This window comes from Barbus barbus, assembly GCF_936440315.1.
Source record: "Barbus barbus genome assembly, chromosome: 39".
NCBI classification, from domain to species: Eukaryota; Metazoa; Chordata; class Actinopteri; order Cypriniformes; family Cyprinidae; genus Barbus; species Barbus barbus.
The window spans coordinates 25641701-25666723 of record NC_136717.1 but is presented as its reverse complement, the minus strand read 5'-3'; the positions used below and the strand labels follow the sequence as shown (position 1 = coordinate 25666723).

Genomic DNA, 25023 nt, shown 5'->3' with positions numbered 1-25023 from the left:
CTTAAAATTTGTAATTTATCACCATTAACTAATATATCTGGTTGGACCTCCTCCTCCTTTTTAATTTTAAAATGCATGCACTTTTACATACATTTAATGTTAAGCACCACTGAGTAAACCAATCTAAAAAAATTTGTCATTGCGATAATTTTTGTGCCACCTTTTCTTTTTTGTCATGTACATAAATCACAGTGTCATCTGCGTGCATTTGAATATGTACATCAGGACAAACATCTGGAAGATCATTCAAATACAAACTAAAGAGTAATGGCCCTAGGGTTGACCCCTGAGGAACCCCTGTGGGACAATCTCTTAAAGAAGATATGCATGTATTAATCCGGGTACACTGTTTCCTTGATGTAAAATAAGACTCGATCCATTTTATTGTATCTTCCAAAAAATTTAAATGTGATAATTTAGATAATAAAATATTAGTGTATCGAATGCCTTTTGTAAATCAAGGAACACAACACCCACAACCCCACCCTTATCTAATTTTGACTGAATTTGCTCAATAAAATAACATACAGCAGTTTGTCGAATGCTGTTTACGAAACCCAAATTGCATAGGACACAATAAATTATGTATATCTACGAAATTCACAATTTGATCAGTTACTACTTGTTCTACTATTTTAGACACTACTGATAGAATTGAAATCGGCCTATAATTTACCACATTAGTTGGATCACCTGTCTTAAAGACTGGGGTAACTAACCCCGTTTTCCAACAACTTGGGAATGAAGTTTGTGTAATTGATAAATTCACAAAATGAGTAATTGGTGCTAAAAATATATCATTTTTTTTTTAAATTACAGACTAAACCATCTATATCTTTGGCATTAGAATTTAAAAAATCTTTTATAATATTCAGAATTATACTCTCTGTAACTGTTGTCAAATGAAATGCAGATTTTTCTAAATTCACTGATTTAATATCTTTGTCTTATTCCAAATTTATCACTCGAGTCAACGAAGTAATTATTAAATGCATCAGCAATTTCATCAGGTTTATCAATATAGGTTTATACTTCCTTTAAAATCCAATTCTAAACATTTATTACATTATTAAATGTCTTTCTTTCTCAATTTATTAATAGTTTTGAGTGAATATGCCAGCCCGTTCGAACATTTTCACAACATTCATTACTCCAGTTTTATCATTTACGGCAGAGCTTCTTTAATGTCAGTGTGTTGCTTTCAGACTCTCAGGCGATTTACTGAAATCTCTCTTTCATGAGCTCCGCGTTCAGCGAATCATCACATAAGCAAATCTCTGTGAAAGCTCAAACAGGCACTTGTGATTTTCAGCAATATTCCCAGTGCCGCCGCAGGCTTTCACAATGACACAGCAGAAAATTAGCCATCAGCCGCTCTGTTCTCCATTACTGATATTACTAGTTTTACCCCATTAATCAAATGAAGTATACCCTGCAACCGTACAGTCTCTTTGATGAGAACAAGTGCAAAACAAGCCCAGCTTCACTGCATTTGTATTCAAGCTGTTCAAAGCAGATGTTTCTGCTCCTCTCAGATGATTTGTTGAATCTAAAAGGCTCGTTCAGAAATAATCATGTGACATAATTAAATAGAATATCCCCACCCATCTGTATATATATTTTTACATTTTACATATATTTTGCGTGTATATACGTATGTGTGTGTGTGAGTGTTCACAGACAGTGATCCGAACTAAATTATTTGTGCGAAACCATGTAGATCAGTGGGAAAAAAGTGTTATACAAGTGTAGAGTCTGTGTTTTTACCATGTGCATATGCATTTTATGCACTGAAGTGGCAGCTGTATGTAGTTTACAAACCCTTCTGTGCAGTCTCCTGATGTCAACAAAATCCATAACACACCTTAAAAAAGCTTTTCAGAGCATGTCATGTTGAGGAGATTCATGAAGACGTGTGCTGCCTTGACAGCTCCTCAATCATCTCTCTCATTCTTGCCTTAGAGTGCGTTTAAGGTTTGAGGCGTCTTGCAGCAGTTTGGACGCTGCGTCCACAGCTGGATGTGTCCACCTGTTCTCCGGCACATCTGGGGTCCCTGCAGGCCTGGCAGAGATAGAGCACAGACACAGCCCTTCGGTGATCCACCGATGTGACAGAAACAAGTCAAGTGTGACTTGCTCACCCCAAACCTCTGAGTAGCAGAGAGAGATGCTGGGCTATTTTTATGCCATCTGCCGACAGTCATGCATGTATGCATGAATCCGTCCCGCCATCGCTCTATACGTGACATAATGTACCATGTCATGTCACATGTACAGTACTCTCTTGAAAGAGTGTGGAGAAGTGTTAACTACAGCTCGCTGTTATTTATATTTATGATATGTTCTGTATGTTTTGTTGTCGATTACACATTTTATGTAAGATTTGTATGGAAGCCTGTTGCTGCCACTGAAAAAAACTGGTAATTGCAACTTCTCACAATTTTTTTTGGAAGGACTTTTTCCTTGCAATTATGAATTTATATAGCTTGCAATTCAGACTTTTTTCTCAGAAATGCATGTTATAAACTTGGAATTGTGAGAAATAAAGTCAGAATTGTGAGACAAACTAAAGTTTATATCTCGCAATTCCAATTTCTTTCTTGCAATTGCATTTCTGACTTTCTCCTCTTAGCTTACATCTCGCAATTCTGACGCAAATGGATGATATAAACTCGCAATTGCAAAAACTAAAGAATTGCAAGACAGACTAAAAAGTTTATATCTTGCAATTCTAACTTCTTTCTCTTAATTGCGAGTTTCTGACTTTTTACTCTTAATCACAATTTTATATCTCGCAATTCTGACTTGTTTGAATTGAGATATAAACTTGCAACCGAGTTATAAAATCTAAAAAATATATATTTTCTTACTTTATATTGCGCAGTTCTGACTTTATAACTCGCAATTGTGAGTTTATATCATGCCATTCTGAGAAAAAGTCAGTTGTAAGATAAAACATTGCAGTTATTTATTTTTTAATTAGTGACGGAAACAAGCTTCCATAGGTTTGAGAGCGTCGAGACCAATCCATTTTAAAGTTGCTTCAGATTTAAACCTCTTCACTGAATTAGTTTAAAGTTTTGATTCATTTTCACAGATCAGTTCTTTTGAACAGTTTTTAAGGTAGTCACTTTGGTTTTTGAAATAAGATGCCGCAGCAGAGGCAGAAGCCCACACAGGCAAACCGAGCGACCGGACGGATGATGGATTGAGAAGCAGGCATGTAAAGTGATTAGCATCCTTCCAGGGTGAGTGTTGCCTTGGCAACCATAAATTAACTGGTAAACCGTGCAGAAACCGCGAGCGCAGCCACCCCAAATGGTATCAGCATCCAAAGTATTGTCGTCAGTCAATGGAGCCAATCATATTGCTCTCGGCAGGTTTAAGATGAACAGACTTAAATGAGAAGCACAAAAGGACACCAAGGATCTCGTCCAAGGTGAACGAGGGACAATCAATATGCCGACGTGAACCTTGGGCCGTTACTTACATGAGCTTTAGGACAAACGCAGGGTTAAAAGCTTTCAAAAAGGAGATTAGATGAAGATTTTCAATCTTCAGCAGAGAGAGTATATAACAACATAAAGACACATAATCCTGCTTTAGGAAACTATATGAGGTCATGCTAGGCTACTAAAGCTAAGAATAAAGCAATCAAGCAAACCAACGAAAACTATTAATACAATTATTAATACTACTATGCTATACTATTGTGGCCAATGTGGCCAAGTGGTGACCCATACTCGGAATTTGTGCTCTGCATTTTACCCATCCACCCGGAGCAGTGGGCAGCCGATGAGCAGTTGGGGGTTCGATGCCTTGCTCAAGGGTCTCAGTCGTGGTATTGAGGGTGGAGAGAGTGTTGGGTATTCACTCCTCCACCTACAATCCCTGCCGGACCTGAGACTCGAACCCACGACCTTCGGGTTACAAGTCCAACTCTCTATCCATTAGGCCACGACTGCCCCACTATATGTATATGCATTATTGCCCTTGTTGTTTTTGAACAGAAGCCGATAAGTCCATTCTAGTGAATCAACGTGCTGCATTCAGGTCAGATGACAAGGTTGCTTTCACTTTGAAAAGACATGCTAGCTGAGAGGGGTTTTGCCAAAGCTGACTAAAGTGATCGAGGATGGATCATTTCAACAAACTTGATGAACCTGTGATATCTTTAGGGCGTAAAAGGAAAATAAAAGCTGAAAAAGCACATTACAATGGTGAAAGAAGAGCTGCTCCCTGTTTTGCGTTAATCACAAACATACAGTCTATGATCACAACAACAGCATTTGTCAGGTGTCTACACTGTCAGCTGAGGAGATTACAAAGATAAAACAAGTGTTTTTGTTTAAAGGGGACCTATTATGCAAAAATCACTTTTATAATGTGTTAGAACACAGTTGTGTGGCCGCAGTGTGTGAAAACAACCAGCCTATAATGGTAAAAATCCACCCTCTCATTTTATTATAATCTAAAAAAATTATAAACGCTCTCGCAGAACAAGCTGTTTCAGATTCTCCCTCTGTTCATGTCACCGAGGGGAAAAAGTCCCACCCATTAGTGACACTGCTCTATAGACACAGCCCTGAGTGAGAAGCTGCGGTCCGCCTCCGCCATTAACGTTACTGATTACTGTAGCTGCTGGAGATATAATGTTAGCGCCAAAGAGGCTTTTCAAGTGTTGTGTTTTGGGATGCACTAACGAACATAGTCTCCATAGACTCCCTCCATCTGAGCCTGAGGAAGCTGTGGTTAAGTTGCATTGTCTAAGGAAATGTCCCGGAAAAAAATCGGTAAAGTCTCCAATACGTGTAGAGATCAATACAACGCTTTGTGCGCGAACGTCAGCTCCAGACAAAGTAAGTATCACGCGTTTGTTTTCCAAATTGTCCTTCTGAAAGCGCTTCTTGGCACTCTGTAAGGCTAATGATGCTAAAGCTACTATTGTCTCTGTCTGTTTTCTCTGCTGCTGTCTTCATGAATGATCGTGAATAGGAATGTGGTAGTTAAAAGTTGCATATGAAAGCAATGTGAGTCGATCGTTTGAGTTTGTTGAGCTCATAATCACAAGTGGGACTTATAAAGTATGAGACCAGCTATGTTGTTATTTTTAATCGCGCTGTGCTCCCTGTCTGTGTAATTCATAAACGCTAATTTATTATGCACAGTACAAACTGATTACTGACTTTGAAACGGAGTATGTTTTCTGTAAAGATTGTGGAATATTTATTTGCAAAGGCTAGCACTGCTAATGTGGGAGCTTTAGCTCTTGAAGCTCCGCCCTCTTCTCCGGGAGCACCAGCTCATTTGCATTAAAGCAACATACTCAATATCAGAGCGTTTTAGCTCATACCCTAAAAGTGACAATTTTAACAAGCTATAAAAAATTATCTGATGGTATTTTTAGCTAAAACTTCATATACACACTCTGAGGATATCAGAGACTTATTTTACATCTTGTAAAAATTAGCATAATAGGTCCCCTTTAACTCTGAAACATGAAATGTGGAGTGATCTGCTTTTGCCCCCCCCCCCCCCCAAAAAAAAACGACTGTTGGAGTAGTTAGCTGCTTTTGCTATAAAACAAACTTTTAATATATTAAAAAACATACTTTCAACAAACTTTAATTTTGTAAGTTACCTGTATTTAAGTTATTATTATTCAGTCAAAACAACCCAACTGCAGTTTAATTGATATTACTTGGAATGCACAATAAAAAATAGTTATCTGAGTTATCAATTTTTGCAAATAAACTGTTCATTTATATAAATATTCAAATATTTATATTCATATGAATATACATTTATAATATATTTATATATTTGAATGATATATTATGTAATTGTATTTATATTAACATTTATGTATGCATGTATGTGTGTATATTTATATTTGTACTGTCTTTATGCTGAACTGATTTGGAAAGTCCAGTGATTTTCATGCTTTAATGCATGTGTGTGAGTGTTATGGGAAGTTCTCCTTAACCTTGATTCGTTCGCCTCGAACCACGTCCTGACCAGCATGCCTCAGTCCGTCCACGTTACCCAGCAGCCCTGTGACTCTCCATGTGAGCGAGAGGAAAAGGGTGGAGAGGAGAGACGGAGAGGGTGGGCGTATGCTCTTGTGATCGGGGCGTATGACTGCTGAGAGCAGCAGCACTGACTGCATGTGTGGATCAGTGATAAACAGCAGGAGTAGAGAGAGAGAGAGAGACAGGACTGAGGTGATAGAGAGACACACAGACAGATACACAGACTGACAGATAGACATGTTGAAATTCTGCACCACCCCTCGCTCAAGGTGTGTAGCTGTGAGAGTGTGTGTGTGTGTGTGTGTGTGCGCTGCTGGGTAGATGTCATCTGTTGAGTTTTCATCTGGGTTACATCATGTTTGACTCTGTCCTGTTGGGAAATCAAACTCAAACCAGTTTCTGATGGCGATGCTGGTTTTACATGGATTCTGAGCTCAGAGCTGGTTTAGATGGTGCTGCTGACGTCAACCTAGTAGACCATTATGGCCAAATGAGTTTATATATAAGTGTCTGTGTTTATAAATAATAACCTGTTTTTTAATAAATGATTTTATCGTATATTTCATTTTTTAATAGTTTGTTCGTTTTAAAGAAATAAATGCATAATTATTGGGGTGGGCATTAAGTAATTATCATTATTAATTAACTTTTTATTATCATTTATTATTTTCACATTATCATCATTACTTTATATATTTGTTATTATAAATACATGTATATTTATTGGAATTATAAGTATTTATTTGAACAATTATACAGATGTATTTATATAATTCTCTTTCTCACTATATTTTATTTTGATATCTAATAACTTTTTTTGTTCTTTATAATTGTATTGGTTATTTCAGTTTTTAATCAGATAAGGAACAATGTATCACCTTTATTTATTTATTTATTAATAAATAAGCATAATTTATTTATTTGTTTATTTCACAAATGTTATATATATCTCAGTGGCCGTCCATATAAGCTGTGAAGTCTGAGAGAAGGAGTTCACGGGCTAATTAATATAAACATGATTATAAGTTGATACCTTATCATTTGAGATGTGACTTAAAGCTTAATAAAGTGTTGGGAATAAGTATGTACTATAATTTTCAGTAAATGTATGTCAGTAATGGGAGCATCCGGGTAAGCGGATTCTCCGCAGCTTTCTCGCCTCCGCTCTGTTGCTGTGACTCCTCAGGATTGTTGCGTTCTCAGTGATTTGCTGGCCTGCGCATGACTTCATGAGCGAGGTAGGCTGTCCGCAAAGCGCTCGCCCAAGCGGAAAAATGATCTCGATTGCCGAAAATTACATTGTGTTTGAAGCAAAACTAACTCCACGAAATCATATGAAAAAAACAAAACAAAACATCATAACTGTATATTTTCATGCTTTCTCAAGCAAAGCTGATTTTGAAAGTCCACTAAAAATTATTATCAACATGCCTAAGTAGTAAATAAATAAAAAAAAGTTTATAAAAAGGTATATACAATTTGAAATAATAACAAACATCGGGAAAAAATAGGAAACAATACCTTTGTTTTCCGTATACTTGTCGCTTACAGTTAAAGTCCTTCTGTGATTTTATTGTTGTTTGCAACATTACTTGGCAATATTTTAAAGATATGATTATTTATTGGTATTTTGCATGGCCTATTATTGTCATGGGTGGGAGTTTTAACTCTTATTCACTGGGAATATAAAATAAATAATAATAAAAACATTTATTCATAGACCTCCGCTCTGAATATTGTGTATCATAACGTAACTACGTGTAAAAGTTTTTTGGCGGGGTTTATGTGGAAAATCAGCTGTTTTATAGCATTCGAGTAACTAGCCTAAGGTAGGAATGTGCCACGGTGCTTTCCTCTTTGAGTGTGAATGACAGGGATGAGGTATAGAAGCCACTTTGCCATGGTTTCAGCCACTGAATAAAACAATTTAAAAGGTAATTGTGACTTTTTATCTCACAATTCTGACTTTTCTTCTCATAATTGTGTGATACAAACTCGCAATTCTGCCTTTTTTCTCAGAATTGAGATATAAACTCGCAATTCTGAGAACATATGAGTCTTTTTTCCCCCTCAAAACTGGACTTTAACTCGCAATCGCGAGTGCATATCACACAATTCTGAGAAGAAAAGTCAGAATTGCGAGATTTAAACTTGCAATTGCGAGAAAAAAAAGACAGAATTGCCAGTTTTTATCGCAATTGTGACTTTATAAATCGTAATTCTGACTCAATTGTGAGTTTATATCACGCTATTCTGAGAAAAAAAAGTCAGAATTGTGAGAGAAAGTCACAATAACAATGTGGGTTTGGATTTTTGTTTTCCCTTCATAAAAAAAACCCTTCATTTAAAAACTGCGTGTTGTGTTTACTTGTTATCTTTGATTAATATTTAAATTTGTTTGATGATCTGAAACATTAAAGTGTGACAAACATGCAAAAAAATCAGGAAGGCTCCACTGTATTTTATATATAATACATAATTTATTTTAATTTAAATCATTTTGTTTATTTGTGTTTTTAGTAAAAAGGTTAGTTTTTTTGTTAAATCTTTTTACTCACATTATGATTTTCATTACATTTCATTTCACTTTTTGTTTTTAGCTTAAGGACATAAACCAGAAATGCTCAGTGCTGTTGTAATATAGAAGCCAAATACACACATAACAACACTTCAGTTAAATTCTGCATGTTTAATATTGTGGCAGCTAGAAAATATCCCGCATGTGTCTACCAGTGTAGACTGTGCAATAAAATAATGAATGCGAAACAGTGCAGACCGTGCCATCATTTTCTCCTCTCGGTTGGTGACCGTGTTCTGTGTTGCTGTCTTGTTCAGATGGTCTGATGTTTAGCAGCGGGGCAGCATGTGAATCCCGTCGCTCGTTCAAGCAGTTCAGTCATCGAATGGCTCTTTATCGAGTGTCAAAGTGTGAACAGCACTCTCTAATTCCCACAATTTCTGTTTCTTTTCTCTCTTGCAGTCATAATGAGCGAAAGGTGACCTGCAAGCATCCCGTCACAGGCGTTCCTTCGCAAGACAACTGCATCTTTGTCGTCAACGAACAGTGAGTCATTTCTTTCTCTCTCTTCGTTTCCTGCAGCATTGAGTCAGAAGCAGAGCGCTTTGTCTGAACTTCACACAGAAATCACATTCATGCTGCCTAATGTACTGCACAGTCATTTTTGGGGTGGATTGAATGTTGGTTAATAGGGGTATAAATATGAGACAAATTACATAAAGTATTCATATTTCAGAATTAGTCAAAATGTTGTTTTTCTGGGTCACACGGCACATTTATTATTTTCCATTAGTCTGCTGAGAGGTACATGAGTTGAGCGAATCTTACAAAAGTATTGTCAGAATATTATATAAATAAATTTTGAGGTAAAATGTGACCTGTCATTAGAAATGCTTTAATGTAAATTAATTTTTAGTTTTTTCATTTGCAGTATGAAAACAATTGAATTATTAATTTTATTATTATGAAAATATATGATTTCCAATTATATATTTTTCAGTATAATTAATATTTAATCTAAAATAAAATCTGTTTATCATAATTTCTTCTTTAAATATAATTTTTAATTCCAGTTTTTTAATTACATTTTAAATAATTGATCATTTACTTTTTTATTTATTTGATGCATTTTCTAATTTAAATATTTACCGTGATGAGAAATCGGATATCACAGTATGAACATTTTAAAATGCATGTAATTATAATTTAATAAAAACTACATATATAGAATACAAATAGATACAAATATGCAGTTTTTATTCAATTATAATTAATTACATGTTTGTGTGCATTTTTATATAATTATTTAAAATACAATTATTTTATATATAATTATTAATTGAATTTGTTAGTTTTTTTTGCACCTATTTGCACTGATGTACGAAATAATTTCTTTGATTTTGATGAAGCATTAGTAGGATGAAATGATGTATTTGCAATATGCATAAATATATAAAGATGTATGTTATATAAATGCATAAATTAGGTTTATGCATATATATATTAATCCCATAAGAAATGTTTTCTTGACCTTTTTAATGAGATTCATCTGAAAGCATTACTATTCCCGGCCCGTCTGCTAACGGATAACGTGTTACTATTTATGTGTGCGTTTGAAAAGTGTGAGCCACTAAATAGTCAACACACCCCCACATTTTCACACAAAGCCACTAGCAATTAACAGGCCGGCAGTTAATGAAGAGCTGGGAAGATGATTATGCAGCGGTATATCCGGACTGGAGTCCTGACTTTATCCAGCTCTGCTCCTCTTCACAGCTCACCTCTCCTGTCCAACACGAGCTGCTCTCCTGATAATTGCCCTCAAACCGCTGTCAGACACATCTCTAGTCTATATCTCGCTCTCTTTCTCCTTTCTTTTCTCCTGCGTCCTCTAGCAAAGTCAACCACTTCCTTCCGTTCCTCTGCCGTTTATCCAATCTCTGCAGTCCCTGTTCACAGATAGCGACTAAACCGTGCCGCAGATAAACCTCAGATCCTCTCGCTCGGAGCAGACGATAGAAGAGACTGAACTCGGTTGTGCAGCAGATATTTGCATCTGATGAAGACGAACGGCAGGAGGGTTTGTTCGCTAGCGTGTTGTTTCAAACCGTTTGACTTGGTTTCTTCTGTGGAAAACAAAAGATGTTTCCTGTTTATTTTTCATACAACAGACGCTTTCAATCTCCAAAGATGAGCTAAAATGACAAAAAAGCGTTATAAAAGTTGCCCGTATGTCTTGTGTGACATCATTATTGAGGGTAGTATTGTTAACTAAATCTAAAACTTGTTAAAAATCATTAGAAATTAGTAATTATTAGAAATTAGAAAAATATTTGAACAAACTTCAATTGAAATTTTACTTTACTAAAAAATATGGCATATTTATTTAACATTAATTGGCAGTATATGTTTTAATGTATATATTCATATTTTATATTTTTGGTAAAATAAACCCCAATTAATACAAATGACAAAAGCACAAATGACTAAAACTTGAAATAAAATATAAAAAAAATAAAATATAAATTTAATAATAAAATAAAATAAAAATGTAATGAATAAAAATAAATTAAATTGTTGATATAAAACTAAAAGCTGTCCTTATAAGTTTTAATTTATGTATTTATCTTTTTTTGTAAAATAAACCCCAGAAACTAATTAAAAAGGGAAACAGCACATGCAGTATAAAAGGAAAGCACAAATAACTAAAACTTGAATTAAAAAGAAAACATAAATCTAAAAGCTATTTAAAAATATGAATAAAACTCTAATAGTATATAAATGATGCTATAATACCTCTGATTGCAGGTCTTCTGAAGTGCTCAGTGCTTTTCTAATGCTGTTTTTATCCATCCTCGTTGATTTTCAGAGTTTGAAACATTGTTAAACATCTCCTTTAGTTTTCTATTGAAGAACGAACATCACACAGGTTTGAAACAACATGAGGGTGAGCAGACGATGACAGAACTTTAATTTCGGGTGAATTATTGATGTAATGAGCTGAATGTGAAGTGGTTTGAGAGCGGACTGAACTGTAGCGTGGCAGATAATGAGAGAAGGCAGTGTCTGTTTCATTTCTTCCACTGCTGATGGTGAGACCCTTTTTTCTACCCGTTTCAATTATCACCTCCATCTTGCTTTTCTGTGAAGTCGACGTTAATGAGATGTACGCTTATTTTTACTCTGACGTGAGAACGTCTCATTCTGAGGTGTGCGTGCATTTGTGAGACGATGACATGATGTTCACGCAGGTCTCCGTCTCATTACTTCACGATATCGCAGTGCTCCAGAGACCTGTGCTTGTCTTGATTGCTTTGTTGCAGAGATTTCGAGAGAAAACGCTTGCTGTTTTTGCAGTTATGTGCCAGAAGAAATCAGTAGAACGTAAGAGATTGAGTTGTTTTGGGTATTTAAGGTTATTTTAATTAGACGTGAAATTGAATTTTTGGACATTTAGCTTCATAGATTCATGTTTCAGGCTGCATTGCTTTTTAAGGCCATTGATTCGTTTTAATCAGTCGGACAATGAAGGTTTCCAGAGTATCGACGGTTGTTGAGATTGATGCATCTGCCCCGTATGAACCACTTAAGAGAGACTGAAAATAGCAGTATGTCTTCTAATTTGCACAAAATTAATTTTAAAATACATATTATTTTTTAATAAAATCTAAGCTTAAACAGCATTTAAAAAGCAGTAAAAAATAACTGACATTTTAATCGGACTTTCACAAAACACAATACTTTTTTATAATTTTTAAATACAGTAGTTTTAAAATGACAGTTTTAATTTGCACAAAATAAATTTTAAAATATGTTTAAAAATGTCCACATTATAAAATGTTGAAACAAAAAATTTATTACAATTTTATAAAAATTTTTCTTTATTTTTCATGTCACTTTTATAGCATATTTTATTTCAGGAATTTAACATTTTTATAATGGTTTTAAGATTGAAAGTGTGGGTTTAGTGGTAAAACAGGAGGATTTCAAATACATTTTATGTATTTGAAAAGTAGTAAAATGTGTAAAATAGTTATAGTAAATTGTGAAATTTTAATTGGACTTTCATATATCCTTCATATAACTATTTTAATTCAAATATTTTAAATATCTTAACTTAATTTCATCTAATTTTCTTTTAAAAATCCCTTAAAATATAGATTTTTAATGTGTGTATATATCTTCAAACTAAAAATGTATTCAAAATAATTGCACCAGTTTTTCATTTGTTTTAACTGGTTCAGTGATTTTTAGTAAAGCTTTGATTTAAGCAATACTTTAATATTTAATTGTATATACGTACATTATATGACCATTGTCTTTTACCAAAATGTAATGTCTGTGACATCTCATTATGTATGATTATTAATATTGGAAATGGCATTTTAAACATTTTCAAACCAGGGTTACCTGATATATTGATGCCCATAACTTATTTGTGGTAATTAAACACAGTCATGTCAGAAAAGAGCAGGTGGGGGGTGCAGTGCTAAGCTAATGGTAGCGCTGGAGCTTCACTTCGCTCACGGCCCGATTCTGTTGCTCCTGATCTGTTTTTAACTTCTGTTTGCGTGATTTCACACAGCATTTGTTACGAGAGCCAGATGCAGTCACTTTCACGACACGGCAACAGCGTTCGGTCTGAAGTGCCCTCATTTCTCATCGTCACAGTGGAAGCTCATTAATTTGTGCGTGGTCATTTTTTTCACCCTCCTCATATTTCTGTTGATGTATGTGTGTGCCGTAATAGTGCTCGCTGTGCCGTATAAACTCTGACTAAAGCGTCAGACGCCCTCCATTACTGAAACAATTAACCGTGCAGTTACTGTATATTTGGTAACTACTTTTAGAAAATAAACTCTCCTACAGTACACTTTTCAAACGATCTAGGTTTTCACTATCACACTTTCTAAAAAAATGTTCAAACAAATATACATGTAATATTTAATCATGTTTACACACTTAATTTGAAAATTAATTGCAACTGTAATTGGATATTACAAAATATTCCAAGTTTTTTTTTTTTTTATTATTTGACATAAATATTTTTCACAGAAAACATTTTGAAATAGTTAATTTTTTTTATCATAACAGTAAAACAATGTTAATTTTTTATGTTGTTTTTTATTTTTAGAATTTATTTTTATATTTTAGGATTGCAAGTCTAGGTTTAGGGGTAAAACATTTAAATCTAAACATAAAATGCATTTGAAATTTAGTAAAAATAATTTATTGTAGTAAAATGTGACGTTGTAATTGGACTTGTAACAGAGATAAAAAAATAACTATTTTAATTAGTTTTATTAGCTTTGTTGTCTGGAAATGAGTTCCTCGTCACATTTTTCTTTGCACAAAATATTTTGTAGAAGGAAAAAAAAAATCCATATTATACAATGTTTATAGCTAGAATTTTGTTTATCCTAAATACACTCATGAAATTGAATAATATTTGCATAATTGGAAATAATAATAATAATTACATCTTGATTGGAAATTACACAAAATTAAATTAAATCAAAATTAAATAAAATGTCACAACTTAACTGGACATTGGTGTAGCAAAAATATTATTATTATTATTATTTTTTTTGTTTAAAATAAAAATCAAGTAAAAACACCCTTCATTATCTGCATGTATTAGCATTATGATTGCAGTATATGACAGCTAGTTGAGCTGAAGGTTGTTGTGCAACAGATTGAGTCGCCTTCAGCAACGTCACGACCTGCCAGACGTCCATCTGAGATGAATCAGACCCGTGAGGCGGCGGCGGGGTTTAGGGGAAACTTTGACACAAAAACTACCAGCGTCAGTGTAATTAAACAGAAAACAATGTCAGCCGTATGTCGATCAGTGTTGTCATAGATCCAGTATCTCGAGGCTAGTAATTTTGCTCTATAATAATTTCTTCCACAACACCTTCACTCCTTTCTCGTATTATTTCTCTTATTTCTTCTCTAATGTTTCCCTGCTGGAAAATCCAAGTCATATCAGCTCAAGTTGGTCATCTAGTTTAACTAACCAGGTCAACCTTGATCTCACCAGCATGAAGACCATCTAGAAACCATATAAAACCAGTGTTTACCATCAGAATCTAGTTTTAGCTGGATTTTCCAGTAGGATTGCCAATAATCTACCCTAGTGGAAAATCCATCTAAAACCAGCAGCCCATAATCATCTTCAGTTGATGGTTTCAACTAATGACCATCTAAAACATAAACCAGCGTCTACCATCAGAAGCTGGTTTTAGCTGGATTTTCCAGTAGGGTTGCCATTAATCATCTCTATTTCATGATTTCAACCAGTGTATACCATAAAAAGCTAGTTTTAGCTGGATTTTCCAGTAGGGTTGCCAAGAACCTTCTTCATTTCATGGTTTCAACTAAATAAAACCAGCATCTACCATCAAATGTTGGATTTAGTTGTTTTTTCCAGTAGGGTTGGCATTTATCCTCTTCATTTCTTGGTTTCAACCATATAAAACCAGTGTAATCTAGTTTTAGCTGGATTTTCCAGTAGGGTTGCCATTAATCTTCTTTATTTGACCATTTCAGTTAATGACCACCTAGAAACCAGATAAAACCAGCATCTATCATGAGATGATGGCAACCCTACTGAAACATCCAGTTAAAACCAGCTAATCGTAATCTTCTTCTTTTGATGGTTTCATTGTTGAATGTGTGTCATAACTATAATTTGAGTTTTCAAAACCCCGAATGACTATGTATTCAGTTCCCTTTCTTTCCTTTTTTCTGTTTTCTAGCCTGAATTGTGGGAAACTTGTCCATCCTGTTTTAAACAGGTAATGCTTTGCAGGGATCTCTTCTCTCACCCGCTTCTTTTGAGCCGCGAATCCTCCATTCATCTCTGGTTGTTTTGCCATTCTCATTAATTCTGCTCAATCACTAACCCAAGGCGCTGTTTGAACTGGATTGCCAGATATCCTGCTATGCATCGCTAATGTGGAGATATGCAAGATTTATGTGTGCCGTCCGATTTGTCTTACCCACGTTGAATATGAAACATGAATCGCCTTGTGTTGAAGTCGCTCTCAGTCAGGAATGAATTATGTTGTCCTCAGCCGCTTCGGCAGGGGTCCCGTAATCCCACGCATCACGACGAGACGGAGCACTTAGAGTCTGTAAACAGTCCCGTCAAACGCTGGCCGGAGATGAAACACTCATTCGTCACGAGTCACAGTTTAACAGTCAGCGCTGTGGGGCTCGACGTACACGCGCCTCTGGTGGCCCCCGTCAGATCCAGAGAGATGCCATTCTGTTCGTTTCTGGCTTTAAGTGACAGGCCTTTAACTCTTTAATGTTAAGTTTGAAGCTTTTTATGACTGCCATCAAAACAAATCGCACCATTGGAAATAACCCTGAAAGTAATGCGCGCTAAACCACTTAACTGGGACAAAAATGTTGTTCTGAAAGCAAGCAAGACGGGGAAAGTTTAGCTGCTTCCTGAACGTGTCCTTGAGGCCTGCTATCCTCTGGCTTTGTTTTTCAGGGCCAAGATACCCCCAAAAAAACCTAGAATGGTGCTTTACCTGTCTCTTTTTAGGGAATGTCTGGGATACAAAGTAGGACAGCAATTGAGGCATTCAGAGCAGGGTTACCATTGTTAACTAAAAGTAAGGCCATCAAATAATAAAAAAAAAGAAATAATTAAAATGAATTAAAATTAACATGGAAAAAAATTAAGGAAAAAAAAAAATATATATTTAATTTTATTTATATATATATATATTTATGTGTGTGTGTGTGTGTGTGTGAATTTAATATATATAATACATATTTGTCTAATACTAATATATATGTACATATGTTTATCTATCTATCTACAGGTACATCTCAGAAAATTAGAACATCATGAAAAATGTTATTTTTTTCTTGTAACTTATTTAAAAAAGTGAAACTTTAATATATTTTAGATTAATTACATGTAAAGTAAAACATTTCAAACTTTTTTTTTTTGTTTTAATTTTGATGATTAGAGCTTACAGCGCATGAAAGTCAAAAATCGGTATCTCAAAATATTAGAATATTTACATTTAAGTTTCAATTAATGACCATCCCTACAGTATAAATTCTGAGTATCTCTTGTTCTTTGAAACCACAATAATGGAGAAGACTGCTGACTTAGCAATGATCCAGAAGACGAACATTAAGTCACAGAGGGTCATTACTGAAAGGTGCATTTTAAGAACATATAAAATTGTTATATCTAATTCAAAATATTTTACAATAACTAAAATCGGATGTCAGTTATATTAAAATAACACTGCTTCAATCTAAATGGACTTTTCTTTTTTAATTAGATGTTCATTGTCTTATTTTGAATTATTCACATTATACTGAAGCTTTAAAAAAATCATAATATTTTATATAAAATATATAACTTAGCTCCACTGATTTTACTGAGATGACTTTGATTTCTGTATGACATCACAAATCCCTCTCACTTTTCAACCAATCCCCTTGAGCGACCTTAAATGGGCAACTTTTTTCCTATCAAAATGAGCTCCCACCCACATTTTGTTCATTAAATGTCTCCATTTACTTAGAAATACAACAGGTGACATTTCTTGATGCTTTAACACCTTTGAAAACAAGAGCTCTGTAATGTTTCACACCTTAGCATTACAGGTCTAACAGATACATGCAGACAATCTGACACCAATTTTGTGATATTTTCTTAACGTTCTTCCAGGCCTCTGAGCTTAACCTCCTCAAATGATGCTGCTGCAAATAAAAATGATGAGTTGAAGGGCGTGAAACAAATGGTGGCAGACAGAGACTTTTAAAGCCTAGCATGACTCACACGTTTTAGCCGATGACCTCCAGTCGAGCCGGTGCCCAGCCAACCCACAAACCCATCTGAACGTCCCCTCCGTCAATTATCTCTGGATTCTGCGTGCTTTAGGCGCTCCACATGCGGCTAATTTCACACTTGCTGCCACTCTTCCTCTAAAGACGCCGTCAGATGTCAGCTGAATGATGGCCGCCGGCGTGGCTATCAAGCGCACACTAAAGCTCATTATTTGAGAAGAGATTAATTAATGAACGCTAATAGCCGTGTTGAATGCTCAATTTAATTTGAGATCAGAGGCCTGGAAGGTCGTACTTGGATCTCTGTGCTACCCTGACCCGGCTTTCGACCCTGTTCTTCCTTAAACGACTCCGGGATGGAGTTGTGTAATGCTTTGTATGTTTCGTGGTGCTGGTGTGTGCATGACTGCTGACTGTTTTCACCATCTCACAAAGTGTCTCTTTGTGTTTCTTTCCAATGCAAAATCAGATGCTTGTGTCAAACGGCGAGCACACATGCAAACCATGTTTGTTAAAGTAGTAGTTCATCCAGAATGTCTTCATTTACTCACCTTCGTGTTGTTCCAAAACTCTATGACTTTCTTTTTTCAGAGCAATTATAATAAGCTTCAAAAAGCATCCGAAAGCACCATAAAAGTAGTCCAGTGAACCCGTGCATGTCATTTAAAGTCTTCTCACGTTCTATCAAAGAAATGTGCTAAAAAAAAATACTTTTTTAAAGTTTAAAAATCCTTGAAACAAGTTAACTTTGCCTGGGAAGCAACACTGAGATATCAAGACTTGTTTTCATAGATTATATCTTAAATATGAATGTATTTGTCTTGATACACACTTAAAAATTCACTTTCATTTTTTTTTTTTATCTGTTTTAAAGGAGTTTTATATGAAGCACTCGGAAGCATCATAAAAATAGTCCAGATAGTTGTTTTTAAATTAAAGGGGTCATATGATGTTGCAAAAAAGAATATTATTTGGTGTAATGCAATGCGTTTATGCAGTTTAAGGTTAAAAAAACACATTATTTTCCATATACTCTACATCGGGGGTTCTCAAAGTCTACATTCAAAGGTCCAAATCTGAATTTTCATCAGTGTCAAAGGTCCGGAACAATTGGTTATTACAAAACGTGTTTTTAATAAACATACATAACATATAACAAATAAACACTAATTAAAAAAAAAAAAAAAGGTTCCCTTTGCATTCAAAATACTTTAATAACAAGTGCAAAAGTGGCAAAACAATTAATTTAAGTGTCAGCAGTAGAAGTCGACCTATAATGTTTTTTCTCTGGCCAATGCCGATATTTAGAAATCAGGGCAGCCTATGGCCGATATATGATGCTGATTTTTGGGCCGATTTTCTCTTTTTTTCCCTTTATATCAAAAGAGAGTTTGCGTAAATGGTTATTGCAGGGCACAAGATAGTAAGAGTAGTAGTAGTAGCCTAATTCATAGTAATAATACATGGCTCAAAACTTAAGCACCTTCTCAAAACAGTTCTGAAGCATGCTTTTTTGTTTATGTTTGCTGACAGACACCAGTGTTTCCCGCAGACTAGCAAATGCAAGTTGATTCTCTGCCAGCAGGAGGCGCTGTTGGAGCGTGATGTATAGCTGTTTCCCCGGTAACGACTGTAATCAAATAAGCGCTACTTTATCAGCCATTACAGGAAAGACCAAATTAAAATTGGCATCAAAGCTTTTCTGAAGAAAACGGACGGTTTTCTATTATAGCGGTCAGTTTTGATATTGTGACAAGCCGCCACAAATAAATGTATACACTGGGCACTGCTATAAGACAAATTGCCATAATATAAGTGATAGCAAAACAAAACAAAAAAATAAAAATATTAGCGGTGAAATGTCGCCCGATTACGTCAAACGTCATACGCTCACTGGATGTCATGATGACAACAAATGTCATGAAGGAAAAGTTTCAATATCTCGCCTGCAATTTCGGACCTTCTCCAAAAAGACATAAAAAAATAAGAAAAAAATAAACAAATGATTTACAAGTTTAACGTGCGTTTATCAAAGTAGGAAATATAATTAGTGTTCGTGAAATATGAAATAGAAGCGGGTCCGGATTGAATTCCCTCCGGGTCCGGATCCGGACCGGAGTCCGGACTTTGAGAAGCACTGCTCTACATTATTGTTGCTCCTCTATGCCGCCTCTCTGAAACCTGTCGATTTTTACAAAGCTCATCGTTCTGAGAAGCAAGGCCTGCTCTGATTGGCCAGCTATCCAGTGCGTTGTGATTGGCCGAGTACCTCAAGCATGTGACGGAAATGGTACGCCCCTCACCACATTGTGATGCCGTGTCCCGGTGCGACGACACAAAAACAATAAAACCCATTATAAACGAGGCATTTGTTGCTTCCAATGGGGACATAATTATTGATTATAATGACTTGTACTGTCTTTTTATACTGCAAACATTATACTGCATTTGTGATTGGAGAAACGACAAACAACAAGCACTGCTCAAAACTTGCATTTGAATTGTCAGTGACAGAAACGTACTAACAGGCTGTGAGTCAGAAGCGCCAGACTGTCCTTGCAAAGTTGGAATTTCCCCACTTTATAGAAACAGCCTTTGTGCACAGCTGGCATTGTAGGCTAACGTTACTCTTCCAGGTCCAGGAAATAGTCCTCTGTAAAATGCGCTGTACACACTCTAATATTTGGCTTGAACTGTTCTGGAGCAGAGTTGTAAATACAACTTAACCACTTCTAGTTGTGTCCTCTTTTGGAAGCCAAACAAAATAGTTTCACTTTCTTTTTTCACAACGAAACACAGCGTCTCCAGGACGTGGCGCCAGCGGCAGCAACAATACTACAGCCAGAATAATAGTTCCACCTTCTTTCTTTGCGTATACATTTGGGCGGTGTTTTGCAAATCTTCCCACACCGTGACGTAGACATGTGGGGGCGTGTTTAAATGAGCTGTTTTAGGAGGGTGTGGTCGAGTCTTAACTTTTATATAGAATGTTTCTTTGGTTTTGAGACTTTAGTCTTTGCATCTTATCTATGCACAAACAGCTCCAAAGAGAAAGGAAAACTTGAAATCACATCATATGACCCCTTTAAATTAAATTAAAAATATATATATTTTTTTTATCTTATTTGAACTTTTTTGTCCTGATGCAATTCTTGCATATTTTTTCAACTTTTTTTTTTTAACTTGTTCATACTTAAATTAAGTGAAATAGGACAACATGCACTTAAATTCAATTGCAATTCAATGTTGGCCACTCAATTAAGAATCAACAATTAACTTTTTTTTTATTATTTGGGTAGTGAATGTGGTGGCTTCTGCCAGTGCTATGAGGAATCATTCTCAGAGTCGTGGGGTTTTGATGCCAGAATTTAGATTTTATTATCAGAGACAATAAAACCGAGAGACCCTGCAGTGAATCTCCCAAATCTGTGTTCGTTCCCTCTTAAATACAGTTTTTGCCCTAAGACGTGTTCTATACATTTCCTATACTGTTATTGCTTAACAGTCTCCATCTGTTTCCTAGAGCAGACAATAGGCCCCAATTTATGTTACGTTAAAGGAAGAGACCCTATAATGTCAAAACAGGATGTGCAGCTTTACCTTACACCATACATCTGCGCATTCCATTCTTATGCAGGCCTCTACACATACAGGCAGATACAATTTTATAATAGTAGAATAACTTGATACATAAATGGCTATTTTCACATTGATTGCACTTGATTAATTTGTATTTTGATTAATAAAACTCTTCGACATGAAAAAACATCCAACTCATTAGAATGATTTGTCCTCAGAGAGCTGGGACAGATGTTAAGATTTTCAGTGAATTGCTTCTTCAGTCTTGGTCTGTTCTTCACACAAAGCTATTTTATAACATAAGATGACTTGGGATACAGTGCTTGAGTCATACGGGCCACTTTTCTGATGCTTTTTTTTGCCTTGTTGGACATCTTCAGTTTTCCTTCACTTTCATTATACTGAAAAAAGCAGCCAGGATATTCTTCAAAACATCTCATTTTGTGTTCAACTGAAGAGATAAAGCCACACAGGTTTGAAACGACGTGACACAGAAGTCAGTTTTGAATGAACCGTCCCTTTAAATGCACAAACATGCATTTAACCTCCTGATGCAGTTTGTGGGATGCAAATAACAGACTGTTTAACCGCTGTTAGTATTCAGCCTTTTGTAAAACAGAAAGTGTTTTCCTCTTGCAATGTGACCCAGAAGCCAGACAGCTCTTATTTTTTACCATGGTGTGCTCTCCTCTCCCTTGCTCCAGATAGCAGCGCTTTCCCTAGACGTCGTCGCTCTACCGTAGCGTGGAAATATAGGCCAACCCTACGGGACAGAGCCTCCCGACTGAGCGTCTGTGTGCCGCGGGATTTCAGAGTTTATGGCCGTATTTATTGTTTTCTCTGCACTTTCGTTAAATAAGACAGTGGCGTTTGCTTTACAACTTAGATTTTTCTGGCATTGGGTTTGCTTTTGCCCTTCAGCTTGACTGGGTCATAAACTGCGTCTGCGGTATGTCAGAGCCGGAGATGGCAGACCATTTAAGGTTGTCAATTGTGTGGGAGTAGATCAGCGGAGACGTGGAGTGAGTAATTGCTTTGATGCATGGGTCCTGTCTCCTCTATTTCTCTCTTTCTCGATCTGTCTCAATGCTGAAGTGCTCTGGCTTATTAAAACAACCATTTAGAGGTCTGAACTTCCTGAGTGTCTCGCAAAAGCTCCAGAACTTTCTTTGTTTATCTGCACAGTAATCGCTCGGCCTTTACAGAGTCTTCTGGTTATTTTAAATCTGATGTCAGGTTTGGCTTGCTGTCGATTACCACAGTCGTCTTTAATTGGTAAAAATGAATTGGTAAATAGATCTGCAGTCTGTTTTTGTTGAAGCAGTTCCTCTTAAAAATGTTATTTGTAATCCAGACTAGGTTTCTATCATGCAAAATCACTTTGAATCCTGCAATGAATGCTGGCAACAGAATATGTCATTAAATTAATATGTTAGTCTTCATGACTCCTGTTTTAAATAAATTATAAATGCAAATAAATATTCATCATGTAGATTAAAAATCCTGCCAATTCATATGCAGTAATCTTGAAATATGACTTGTGTGTTTTACAATATGTTTACATTTATATTTATTCGTCACATAAATATACATGCGAAATAAATACATGTTCAAAAATTCAACAGAATTCAGGAAAATTAGATTTAAGGACCCTTATTTATTTATTTATTTATGCATAAAATATAAACCATGGTGACTTTGCATGCAGAAAATTATTGTCTGTAGTTGTCGACAGCATGCAGTACATACTATAAATAACCCAGAATCTTCCCATAAGTCTGAATGATGTACAAATTAAATTAATTTGTGATGTTCCTCCTCTTGTCTTCCCCTCACCTCTTCCAGACCAGCGACCAAAGCACCAGCGGCTGAGAAGAAAGAACGCCCAACCAGCACCATGAGCGAAGCATCGAACTACACGGGCGGCTCAGACTACACCACACATCCCAGCAGCCCCACAACCAGAGTGAGTCACTAACTCACTCACTCACTGACCTTGGCCTAGTTCCAGCATGACAGATTGGACTGTCCCATCATGCATCAATAGAATGTTACACAATTATTGTCCTCATTACTGCACATTTGCTTCATTGCCTTTGCTCTGTGATGCTGAGTTGATATAGAGTATTATAAAAAATGCAATGGGTTAGGACTAGTTGTTCGGCTAGTTAAAAATCCATCTCAAGCAGTCATTGATGTTTTTCTCTGCACCTTCATTCAATCTTAGTGTTTCCATCATGCATTTTTAATGCAATATCTTGCATAAAAAATTGTGGATGGTCTCTGAGAAGTTTCTAAATCAGACTCGTTATTTAAGGCTTTCGAAAGACTAGTCGACTTGTCATTCAGACAACCCACCGAAAATATCATTCAAAATATCACCCACCTAAACTCTGTATAACACGAAAACACCCAAACAAGATAAACAATGAAATATCAAATAAATAAATGATGCATACAGTATGTACATATATAAATTAGGGCTATCAAGCGATTAAACATTTTAATCTAATTAATTACCCAAATCAAATTTGGCTGAGAAACCCCCCCCCCCCCCCCCAGACAAAAAGTAGATTTGGAAATAAATATTTTATTTGATTCAACATCAAATATATATATTTTTTTTTCAGAAGCTGTATCTGAATTAGTATTTAGGTATATTTACAGACCATTTATTGCAGCTTCGAGGTGCATTTACACTGCATTAACAATTGCATAAATAATGCCACAAATGTAATGGGTTTTTTAATTAATTGTAATTAGTTAAAAATTATTTCATTCTTTATTGAATTGTTTATTTTTAATTAGTTTTAAAATGAATTTATTATTATTATTTAATAAAATAATAAATAATCTAAATAAGAAACTAAAACTGCCAGTAGGTGGCAGTAAATGTCTTGGATAATGAGTGAGTCACTTCATTCAATTCATTCAAACAGCTGATTCATTTAGAAATGAAGTAAATGGTTCTCTGTATGATTAAATCATTGTTTCACCTGATTTGTTCAAAATGTGGATTTATTTAGAAACAAAATACTGCTATCTGTTGATCGGAGATGCACAAAAGTTCTGCTGTGCCTTTAAAAAAGACAATATTGTGTCTAATCTAGAACATAATATGTACTTCTAATTTATTGCTGAATTGAATTTATATAAATATAAGACAAAAACTCATACAGGGGCATTAAATGTGTGTTAAATGCCTTAATAAATTTCATGTTATTTTTCCCTAATTAATTAAATGAATGCACTAAATCCTAGTGCTTGTATAAATACATGAACACTTACGTTCATAAGGCTAATTTTTTTCTCAGATAATAATGTCAGTTTGTCTCAGAAGATGCTAAAATGATGAAATGAGACTGGTTTTTCATTCTGATGATTTATTGTCAGCATTTATCATTGGAGGGGTCGGTGGACATGAATCCACATCAGTCCAGAGATCAGCGACTTGCTCATCTGTATGATTATGTCTCATTAGAGCGAGACCAATGACAGATATGCGCTCCTCAGATTGTTGTCCGTGTGTTTTTTAACTTTCTGAGAGTTCATAAATGCTGTTGATTCATAATGCATGCGCTAAACGACTTCACTAGTAAGTTGTAATTATTTACAGCTCCATCGATGAATAATGCATACAGGCAAGCTTGTCGTTTCTGAGAATTCTCTTCTCTCCCCTGTTTGCAGCTGTCCAGGTCCTCAAAGAAAGTCCACAACTTTGGCAAGAGGTCCAACTCCATCAAGAGGAACCCCAATGCCCCGGTGGTGAAAAACGGCTGGCTTTACAAACAGGTTTGTGGCTCTGGTGCTCCTACAAACCGATAATACACCTTCCCATATGTGTGAGAGAATCTCATGTATAAATGTACACAAAAAAGTATGTATGTAGCATTGTAAAAATTATAAGGATTTTTGGCAAGTTATTTTTTCTTTTTTTAAATAAAAATAAATAAACACATTTATTACACAATTTAATTTTATTTATTTATTTATTTTTGATGTATTATTTATTAAATATAATTTTATTTATACATTAATATACTTTTGGTTTGCATCATGATACTC

The 25023-nt window shown here is 35.3% G+C and overlaps 1 pseudogene across 1 annotated transcript in view; it reads left to right on the top strand.

The window, feature by feature from the left end:
- LOC306858815 (pleckstrin homology domain-containing family A member 5-like) overlaps positions 1 to 25023 on the top strand; it is a 169882-nt pseudogene that overhangs the window by 103492 nt on the left and 41367 nt on the right. Inside the window, exons 4-6 of the transcript XR_013786068.1 lie at positions 9013 to 9096; positions 22804 to 22924; positions 24646 to 24750. The product of XR_013786068.1 is annotated as a pleckstrin homology domain-containing family A member 5-like (transcript). The remainder of the gene's footprint in view (positions 1 to 9012; positions 9097 to 22803; positions 22925 to 24645; positions 24751 to 25023) is intronic.